Raw genomic sequence first — 11733 nt, forward strand, 5'->3', positions numbered from 1 at the left:
TTGGAGTGATTATTTTGCAAGAGTACCACATGAAGAGAATGCAAGAGAGGAATTAAATCATGTAAATCCAACCAAGATGAGATTGCCTGTATTTAGAAGTAGCAAGTCATAAAAGCAGGTAGGGAAATGAAAGTGAGGAAAGTCCCTGATGAAGTGCCAATGCATTTTCTGAAGTGACTTGTTATGGAAGGCATGTTTGATTGCTTTCCTAAGTCAGAGAAGTACTAAACCAGTGTAGTAAAAGCTTCACGGAGTGTATATTTAAATGTGGAGAAGTATTAAGTTCAGCACAAATTATCCAGATGAAATAGTACTGCAGAATATGAAGCCTTGGCACAGATTACTGAAAGCATCTGTAAAGAAACTGAAATTTAGAGGTGTTGGACAGTTTCATTGTAAAAAAGAGTGGAACCAACGGAGAGCGTTCTGTACTTGCTTGGAAACTTAAGAAAAGAGGTAGCTACTGGTATGGTCTTTGTAGAAATGGAAAATGCTCATGTAATGAGAACAAGCAAGCTGGTTTTTAGAACATTGTATGTGCCACCTCTACCAAAAAAGGTGCTCAAAAGCGAGAAAATATGAGGAGAACTGCCACAGAACGTGCTGTTACTTAAGGAGACACACAAAAGTTGTGATGTCATATTAGCTAAATGCTTACAAAGGCAACAGTTTCTTACATAGGCATGAGTTAGAGTGACTGTTGGTAAGACTGAAGCCTTGACAAGTGGTGAAAGACATCCTCCACAAACGAGAGCGAAGGACGACACCTCAGAGGAAGCAGTTCTAATGCTTCTTTAGGATCGCTTGTTCTTTGCATCTTAGGTCTGTGGTGTAAATGCAGCTTACGCTGACTCTGTTCTTTAGAGATAGTCTCAGCATGCGGAATCAGTATGCTGCAATTCCTGGAAATGATGCTATTTAGTTGATCAAATGGTTGGCTGATCTGTGAAAGGAAAAAAAGGAAGGAATAGGGGATTTTAGTTTAGGTTGTTCCAGTCAAAGACAAGTTCTGGGATTAAAAACATAAGGGCTGAACTTTGAGTGGCATATATGCACCTCAGGACTGTGTTAGTAGGATAGTCCTAAAATGACAGTGAAAGAAGAAGCCATAGACCTCACATTCAGACAGGATTTAGCAGCACATAAATTTGTAGGAGATAGTTGGCTACAGACATGGTAAAGAAATGTGCAAATGTTGCTAAGGCCAACAAAAGAAAACTGCATGCCAGAAGAACTTTCATGATTTGTGTCTCTTCTCTAAATATTTAACATTATCTAAAGGTACTATACCTTTTGGGAGTAAAAAACACGGGGAAATGTATTTGGCTCCTCAAACACAGGTAAATAAGATATATTATGGATGTGTTCAGTTCCTTCATCTTTCCAAAGGAAAAACATGGCCTGTAGGTACGTGAAGCATACGTATAGCCAGCCAGCAGAGTGCCACTTTGGTTCTCCCTCCTCCCTTTAGCAGCACAGAGCTTTGTCCCATCACCTTCAACGTTCAAGTTTACAGTCTGATTGTGACCATCAGTCACGCTGCCTGTTAAATCCTTCATGAGATTGCTGTCATATTGGCCACTTCAGCACTTTTAGGCAAAAGAGGCTGAAAACCGGGTCTAAATGCTGGAATTTTGTTTGAAGAGTCCACAGCACCATGCACTTACCCCGTCCTTGACTTGTTCTGCATATGGCCACCAAATACTGGCTTTGGTTTTTTTGTGTGGGTAATCCATGCCCTCCCAACTCAGCTCTACTGATACAGCATGGTATTTAAGTATTAGATAGTCTCATGATGATTTTGTTTACTAGAAATCTGTTGGAAGATAAAAGCCTTTGAAACAGAATTCTCTTCAAGCAGTTAACCCTGTGACTAGCTACTGCCTTGTTAATTCTCTAGCATGTTATATGTTAGTTTGGTCTCTGTAATTCCTCTCTCTAATATTAATCTAGCTTACAGTTGGCATCAAAAGCCATGGATTTTGCTCACACTGTTTTTCTGCAAGAAGAAACAATTCTTTAATATGCAAATCAGAACAGCAATGTTGGATGAATTTAGTCAGCATGCCCTTGAAGGAGAGAAAGGCTTTTATGAAAAACTCAAGGTTACAGTTATGTTCCTAAACATGATGAAAAAGCTACTTAACCCTTTAGAACAGATTAAGTTGGAAGATCATTTCCTCATGAAAAAGAAATTAGTCTTGTATAGGATATTAACAAAAATAGGAGCCAAATTAGTGGGAAGGATTACATACAGAAACTGAACTGCATTTCTGACAAATGCTGCAGCCTTGTATTTCTTATTTTGTTGGGCGAAATATACATTCAATCCTTACTCAACATGGTAAAATAGGCTGTCCTCATAGACATATTGTAGGAATCCATCTGGAAAATATATTGACAAAAGAAGTCTTTCTATGCTAGCAGGTGTTAGAATTGGCAAACACATTTGACTTCACTTACATTGCTCTAGAAGGATAGTGGAAGGTAAGTGTTGAAGCCTGACATGGGATACTGCCATAGAGATTCTTCATAGTTTGTAATGCAGACCCAGGCAAGGAAGATTTTTCTAATGAGTGTGGTTTCCCTTCAGGACTGAAAAGCAATATTGACTTACTTAAATTTATAAAAATTCTCTTTAACAAGTCCCTGAGCATGTGCTTTTCAAAAAAACACATAGATAGCTGAAAAGCTCAATTGAAATGGATGTTTATACTAATTCAGAAGTTATTCCTCTGGCCTACATCACATCTGGGGAGTCCAAAACAAGAGATGCTCCCTGCAACACAAAATGTTTATTGACTTTGATCAACAGCATGAGCAAGTGAATTCTGGAACCAAGCTTTACCCAGGACAAAGAGCCCTAGGCACTCTCTGTTGTAAATCCAATGTTAGGATCTCCTTTTTCCTTTTATGAAGACAATTAAGACAGTTTCATAAAGAACAGTGCTCCAGTGTCTATTGAACTTTCTGAATTGATCATACTTCACCCTTGATGCTTTCTGAAAGCAATAGAAAGCCAGTTATGCATTATTTGATTATCACTGTAAGGCATAAATGTCTTCAGTGAATTAATAGAAATTGCAGACAAATATTTTGGTTCCAGAAAAATCAATATAATCCATATCGTACTGCTTAACTTTATCAACATTAAGGAAATTAAATAAGTTAAAAATGTAAATCAATTATCAAACATAAAAATAACATTCAAGATCCTTTCAGGGGACAATAACAACAGCATAAAGAGCTCAAAGAACAAAACCAGTATTTGATCTCATCTATCTACACTGAATTCTGTCTATATTTTAAAGCATCTGTCCTAATCAGAGCCAGCTTCAGAAGGCTGTAGGCAAAGGGTACTCCCATTCTGCTTTTAGAAAACTGAGGTCAAAAAGAAAGGCTGAATATCGCAATATCTCCACCTGATCAATACAATTCTTTCATTGCCTTGCAGAGATCCCCTCAGCTGGACCTAGCCTTCAGCAGGGCCTTTGCTCCACAGGCTACTGAGTCCATTCCCATCATATTCCAGCATGAAGGAATGCCATGCGGCATTTTCCTCTCCTGAAAGCTTCTGGTTTTGTTGAAGTTTGGCCCTGCATTAACAGATGTGCCCAAGGAACTTTTCGTTTCCAGCAAAGTAAGTCAAAACCAAAGTTGAGCAGCTCTGTGACTTTGTCAGCTGAGAACTGACTGAAGCAGTATCTTATAAATAACCTCTGAGGTCCTTACCCGCAAACTCACAGCCAAAGGTGTTCTAGGGAGAAGCAACTCCCCTTCTGGTGAGTTTTCATTCTGGGACAGGCACAGGTGCTACACTGTTCTACAGGTCTTGGGTACTGCCTGTGCTGCACAACAACCACTTGACACTACTTCCTGATTCTTGGTGTAATTTTAGCAAGATATTGCCCATGTGAACAGGTACATTCATAGCTAAGCTGATTTTCCTTCCCCGAGCTTGACAGGCCTGAGAAACATCAGGAGCTCCTTCTGTCCAGAGCATCCTCTTCTGGTATCCTGACAGAGTCAGCTCACTTCTGCCCCTCCAGTGGGCACACTGCCCTCCATCGCTTTCTGTGGTAGGGCAGATCTCTTTCCAGAGGGCACTTTAAATGTTCTCGGGACCTTCGCCTTGCAAGTCACTTCCATCTCATTAAACCGGTCTGACTGCATTAAGCTCCAGTTAACTTCCTGGTGGCAGTATTTCATACCTTGCTTATTGACCCAGGTACGATGACTAGTCAAGTCTGCAAGGACTTGATTGGCAGTAACAGGAGCAGTGGGCACATTTCAGGAGGTTGCTAATTAAACACTGGCATTAGCAGCCTTCAGAAGGATGGGGGAAAAAAAAAGAAAATTAAAGTATTTTTGCATTCAATAAGCTGAATTTCTCTCTTTGCCATGGTGCAACCATTGTCTTAAAATATTTTATTGAAAGGGAGAAAAATGAGAACTTAACAAGGTGAGCATGGCAACTAATTGTGACCCACACTGTGCCTTGCTCTGCCAGCTACTCCAGCCAGCTCCACTAGCGGTTCTGTTATTTCACCGTGCCACAAAATCCATATACCACTTAGGACCTATGGAGTCCTTTTGCATACAGGAGACTCCTAGAAGAGCTTCTTCACTTTACAGTTGACTACAAAGGTCAGAAGTAAAAAAAAAAGTGTTTGGTGCTTTATTTTTAGAGTGTAACTAACTTCTGCATGAGGGGACTGGATGCCATTGCTTTACCTTAGAGCAATTGCTCACCCCAGGCACCTAACTGGTCCGGCCATGCAAATATCTACAGCTACAAACCCTTCACTGTTTTACAGTGGGATGTAAATGAAATGCCTCCCAAGCACAATGAAATGACAAATGCACGCTCTACCAGTTACAGGCCTGCCCACTGCTCATCCCACTTATCTTTCCTTCTCTCCACCACGTTTGTAGAGTACTTCTCCTCTTTTTAGCTCCTTTTCCACTCTGGAATAATTTTGCAGGTAGGATTGCTCTTAGGCATTGACAACTAGACTTATCCAGATGGCACAGAAGAGCAAGTAGCAACTGGTACCTCGTGGTTTATAGCATCTGAATTACCTGATGTTTCCACTGGGTTTGTCTAAGCTAAAATTGCCCCAAAGTGTTCCTGCAGCCAAAAAAAAAAAAAAAGTCTTCTATTGCCTTTTAGATAAAATCATATAATCAACCTATATATTAGAGCTCCCTCCCCCACTCCCCAAAAAAACACCTAGAGCTAAGATGTCTTTAAACAGTTTTAGATGCTCCTAGTTCCAGGCGGTGATTTATTTCATATAGTGAGTGGGGATGCTTACATTCCCTCTTCTGCTCTTCCAGCCCTGCTGGAAGATGGATGAAGCTCTTGCAGTAAAGATCAGGATTTCAGTTGTAGCAAGACACAGACTTGCTGTTTGCTTCCCAAAACACATACTTCTTTGAAGAGATTTCATGGGAAGATGATTGGCTGTAATATGGGGTTCCATCGATGCCATGATGGATGGTCTTGTGAGAGGCAGTCAGCAAGGTGCACAGTAAATCCCTGGAAGTAGAAGAGTCTCGGTCTTTCTGGGATAATTCATGATTTCTGGACATGGTATTGGATATATAATAAAAGATTATACACCTAATTTCTCACTTTTTACATCCTTAAGGTCAGGCTTAGCTGTGACTGAAGTTGTTCTGGTTTATAAAACTGCTTTTATTTTTTAAATCAAAGTTAATACAGCAAAAAGCCATTACACTTAAACTGTGGCATGGCAGAGACATGACGAATGACAGCCATCATTTGCCACTTTAGGAAGCAGCTCCAAAATTCTGCTATCTTCTAACACCTGTTTAACCTTAATTTTGCTGATTTGCACAGTCATTAATTAACTACATACGGTATACACTGATACCTTGATCTGGATTTTCACAGCCTGTTAGAGTACATAATTTGCATTTATATCACAGTGTTGTTAAACCAAATCATTATCTTTTAACATACACATATACATCAAATTTTAGGAAGTCAAAACAGCTTGTCTCCAAGTGTATTTTTCAATTATATGTATTAACATCACTTTTCTTTTTACTTAGTCAAAACAAGACCCACAGATAGTTACTTCAAAAATGTTATTGCTCTAAACCCTAATTACTGACAGTAAAAAAACAAGCCAAAAAAGTCCAAACCACAGACCTTTGCTGTGGGCAGGGTATCCCGCACTTTCCCCTGTGTTAACAAATGTGCCTTTAATTCTCCTGGTCTTTGGCTTCCAACTTCATGTTCTCTCCTTCTTAACTTAGAAGCCATTGCAGATGCCTGTGTGATGGCATGGAGCTCTCCTGCTTGGTGGACCTCCTCACGCTGGCCACCTGTAAGCCTCCTGCTCAAACACCTTCTTGCCATTCACCCAGCCCTGAGCCAAGCGCTGCCCAGATTTTAGAGTGTCAGCAAACCAGGCTTACTTAAAGTTTCCAGGTTTTTCATGTTAAAATTTGAGCAAAAGGCAAATTTTGTTCAAGAAGCATAATTATCAGTTTCTACTAACGGAGGTGTGGGGTTTTTTTCCTCCATCACAGATGAACTGTGACTGCAAGAGCAGAACGAGTTGCTGACATGCAAAGCGTTGGCTGTGCACCTTAGGTTTTGGTAATCGGAGTAGATCATAATAACTGTAACATCATTAAAAAGGAACCAGAGATAAAAAAAGCCCAGACGGGTGACCTCCCAAACTATTCTAACTGGAGGTAAAGCAAAAAACAGGACGAGAAGGCCCCTGGCTGAGCTGCAGCAGAAATGTAAGGCAGTAGCGCCCTGGTCAGTGCCAGTCACCCCCAGGTCGCAGCGCTCCTCCAGCCAGCCCTGGCTCCCCGGCTCCGGCACCTGTTGTGTCCCGCTACCCAGGCAGTCAAGGCCAGAGATGCCTCTGCCTGCTCCTGCCCACTGTTGCCATCCCTTTGTCCCTGGCCGATGGTGCCCTGCATGGAGCAGGCTGCCCCGAGCCCTGCCACAGCTTGCCCTGCTCCGCTCCATGGCTGAGGGCACCCCAAAGTCAGTGGGTCTTTTCTGGGCAGCTTTTGTGCCCATCACTCTGTTAACTCTTGGCCGAGTGTGTCTGTGCAAGAGGCGGCTGTAATTTCAGTCACTCGATTTTCCTTGTCTTCCCCGCGATGGTGAGCCTGCAGTGGCAGCCAGGGTATTAGAAGTGATGCTCTTCACTGTTTTTTTTTAATGTGACTGCTATTTTGCATATTATGATTTGCTTAATGCTGTTGCAGTACTAGTGAGTGGCCACCTTATTCACATCCACAGACCTCAGACAGAAACAAAAGCAACAGAAAACAAAGCTCAAATATTGCATATAATGCAAATTCTCTTCCCCTCCTGCCACCACAAAAAAAAGTGAAACCCAGGGTAGCTTAGAGGATAAGGTTTTGGATTGTTTATTTTTTTTTTGGAAGAAAGGGTATTAATCTTTTTTAAAAAAGACATATTTGCTATGGAAGATGCCAGGCTTCCTACAGTAGATGCTCTTCCTTTTTTCTTTATCAGTTGATGTCAAACGGAGGTACTAATTGACTGTGTCTGTACACAGCAGCCTGAACTCTCTGCCATGCATTTGCTCTTCAGCCTTGATGTCTTAGCTATTGTCTTGACGTGTTTAGTTATCAACATTTTCTGCCTATATTACATTAATGTAAAATAAGTCAATTATATAAAAAGCAACCCCCATAGCCACTGGGCTATGTATAAATTAAAATGCTTATGTGAATTTGTGTATTAACTGAATTTGTGAAAAATAGTGAATCAGCAAACCACTGCTATTTTGCTTTCTTAGATTTAGCAGCAAGCTTCAGATTTTGGCTGTCTGGGAAAGAAAGGTATTTCAGTGTCTGAAACTATTCATCTGACTACTGAAATCAACCGCAACACTCAGTCACTGCGAGTACTTTTTATCTAAGTCACTCTCTTAGAGCGGTGAAAATAAAATTGCACAGAGCCGTAGGCTCTATAGTAAATTTTGACAGACAGGTGCTCGTAAATAACTCGCTTTGTTTCTCCTTTAGTTATTAGAAGGCTGCAGCCTTTGGCGTGCTGTCAAGGGTGGCCACGATGCGCTCACCCTTTGGGAAGGTTGCACCAATTCTTTGCCTATTTTCACTTTGGGCTTGATCCATGGCTTAGTGAAGCTGATGGAATTCTTTCCAGGGACTTCTGTGCGCTTTGTAATTAGGGGTAAGCTAAAGGTTTACACTTTGCAAGAGTTTAGCACGTGCTTTCTTATGGCAAAGCAATACCAATGCCCACAGATGAAGAAAACTGCTTTAAAACAGCATTAAAAATATCACAGTGAGCTTGGTTGGGAATTAGGTTTAAGAATACCGCTTTGGCATGGTGTCTTGCTAGAGCACTGTGTCTGGCTAGCATCAGCACTCACACGTGCACCGTGCTGGACTTGCAGAGGATTGTCGTGTGCCGACCTTTTGAAAACATGGCTCGGTTGAGATGGTGCAAAACTCGGGGTGGTCACTGGGGAGAAAGAACTTGAAGTACTGGTATTCAATGGAATTGCTCAGCTTGGCCTTCAGAAGAGTGGGACAAGAGCTAGGAGGAATAGCTCCTAGCCCAGACTTAGCAACAGATGTGATAGTCACTGCTCTTCACAATTTTTGGATCAGCCTGGAAGCCAGGGATGCCCCTTTCCCTATAGGTATCAGCTGCAGGCTTCAATCCCCTTGCCCGGGGATGACACTCAAATCTCCCACTTTCAGCCTACGTATCTGAAACTGGATTTAGGCCACTATTTAGAAACTGGCTGCTTCTCTGGGAAAGAGCAGTCCCTGAACCATTCTTTAGCAGATGCCGGTGTACATCTGGCATCCAGGAAAAACTCTGGGCTTCCAACCGCAAGCGGCTGGGGCTGCTTCTTGGCAAACCTAGTCCCAGCACCAGCAGAGGTCAGCACGGGTGGCCGCTCAGCCACACACCGGGCACGGCCTGGCTGACAGTAAAGGGCCTTTGCGAGCTGGGTCCTTGACGGGATTGTCCCACATATGCACTGTGTCCCTGCATGTGGAGACCACCCTGCCAGTGAGGATGGTGGAGTGGGAGGATGGGGTTTGCCAAAAGGTACCTCTAGCTGCCTAATGACCTTTTGACCTAGTCTGAAAGTCTTGGACAGAGTCTTAAAGTCTTTGATCGAGAGCCTATCTCATCCCCCTCCTCTCTCCTTCGCAGTGTAATTAGTGTCTGCCCTCGTGCCCAACATCTTCCGCTGGTTGCAGTGCCAACTGGGATTCCCCTCTGCTGCTCCCTCCCACTTTTCTAGCACAGAACTTTGCGTGCATCACATAGCTGCTATTAAATGTTCACTGCATTCGCTTCTTAGTAATATTTGATCATCTCAGTGCATAAAATCTGTTGGGCCCATCCCACTGCTAGCAGTTACGGGCATGTATCCGTCTTCACACGCACAAGCTTCCGGTTTCTGTATTTTTAGGTCTCTTGTTTGTTTCCCCCCCCGCTTCGCGTTGCTGTCTCCATCCCTCCCGCCCCTCTCTCTGCTCCCTGTGATACAAGCAGTAACACCGCACTGCTGGCAGGGGAGGATGAGTAACAGAGCCACGGGGCTGAGAAAGGCTCCCTTGGAGCGCGCTGGCGTGCACAGCCTCTGCTGCGCCAAGGTATAAAAAAAACCAGTCAGCATTGCTGATTTTAGTTGTAAGTCTCCCCGTCACGACGCTTCCCCAGGCTAATGCAACCCAGTCCCAGGACAAAATTATTCCTGAGCTCTTGTGTGCTTTGGCAGGCCAGGACTCCCAGCAACGCACGAATAAATTAATGGCTCGCTCTCCGCTTCTTGGCCACGGTGTAGGTAACACCGGGGCCAAGACCCTATGTTTTACAGCGTGTTCCTACCCTTGCAGCACCAGTCTTGAGCTGGTTGGTTTTTTATACAGGTGTAGATATACTGTCTCCCTGAGGGCGGTGGCAGCTTGCAGCCATAATTATGGGGGGACGGAGTGCTGACACTCTTCTCAAAAATACCTTTTCCCCTTCACTTCCTGTTGTAGAGGAGGTTGTGCTCATAAACCCGATGGAGAGGGGAGCACATGACTGGAAAGCCAAAAGTTATCCAGGCAGTTAATATTTAAAATAAATAAATAAACGGCCGGGGTTCGTTGGCCGTGCGGAGCTGGGGCCATCCGGCTACGGAGTCACCTTCCGAGTTCAAACATATTGCACTATGACCAGCGATTCTCCACAATACAGTAGGATTTATTAATAGAAAATATGTCAATATGAGTTTGTCTTTGTACATGTTAGCAACATGTACAGTGAAACACACTTTTTGTTTTCTCAATCTATATTGTTATAGTTCTTTTTGTGTTATCTGACATAACCATTTATATTTTGGGCTTAAATATGTTATTTGTCAAAATGTACTTTCACTGTTAATATACCTTTAAAATCATAGTTTATCTTTTAAATATTGAATCAATATTATTTTTTTTTTCAGATCAATATTGCTCATGTTAGTGCAAATTTGTTAATCTTGAGATAGGTTAACCATTCCTTCCATACCATAAACAGCATTTAATAAAACAGTGAGATTTATATAGCTCTACACAGCTGAACAAGATTCTAAGCTTGTTAAAAAAAAAAAAAATCCAACATTTTACAGTACATCAGTTGCATTTTATACATTTTTTTGGAACAGTTTTGTTTCTTCTCTATTTTTGTGTGTGATCTAGTACAAGAATGAAGGGAACAGCAGTAGGAAACCTTACTTTCCTCAATATTAAAAAGAAAGCATCAGAGATATCTTGCTCAGTCTGGCAGCAGTGTTGGATTTCCAAGCCTGGAAATGAAGCCAGGTAATACAACACCTTCTCAAAACTCAGTACAGCAAGAGGAAACAGCAGCTGGAGCACTTGCCACTACAGAAGAATGGAAACGAAACAACACAAAACTATGGACAAAAGGTATTTTATGCCACTTCATTGATCCAGAACCTCTCACTCGAGCAATGGTCAACACTTGACTCCAAGTAATTCCTAAGAGGAGCTGAAAGGGGGCAATGTGGGCATTTCAGTAGTTTGAAGAATGGAAATAAATCCAACTTACAATAACCTCCCGTCCTATGATCTTCAAACAGAATGAGGGATGCCTCCGGCCCGTTGGCAATCCTGCGCCTGGAGAACCGTCGCAGCCTGGTGGTTATCAGGCAGGCAAGAAGAACTTCAAGTTGCGAGTGACATTCTTTATTAAAAAAAAGTTCTTATACTGAAAAAGTGCTTTGTTCAAAACAGCACTGCAAATGTCACTTATTAAAATCAATGTAATAAATAAAATATAAACAACCTGTGTCCAAAACTATGAATAATATTTTTATCTACCTCACTATACATCTGGCCCACTGTGCCCCTCCCGCCCACCCTTTCTTAAGTTTTTTAAAAATTTTTTTGCATGCGTTTTTTTTTCCCCCGTTTACTACAAAGAGCAGATAAGGTTACATATCGTACACCGGGAAAAGCTGCCAAAAAAGATTAAACTATGGTCCTAGATCACCGATAAACCAATTCTATGTCACAATACCCGCCTGCGCGAACTACTCGGGCTGCGTCCTATAGAGCAGGCGATGACGGGCGAGAGACTTCTCCCCCTGCGCACAGCCAGAGTTGTGCCGGGTGATGTTAAAACTACTACAGTGACTAACCACAGAAATGTTTGCAACAACTAATTCC

Source organism: Eurypyga helias, unplaced genomic scaffold, assembly GCF_000690775.1.
Source record: "Eurypyga helias isolate BGI_N326 unplaced genomic scaffold, ASM69077v1 scaffold3884, whole genome shotgun sequence".
Taxonomy (NCBI): Eukaryota; Metazoa; Chordata; class Aves; order Eurypygiformes; family Eurypygidae; genus Eurypyga; species Eurypyga helias.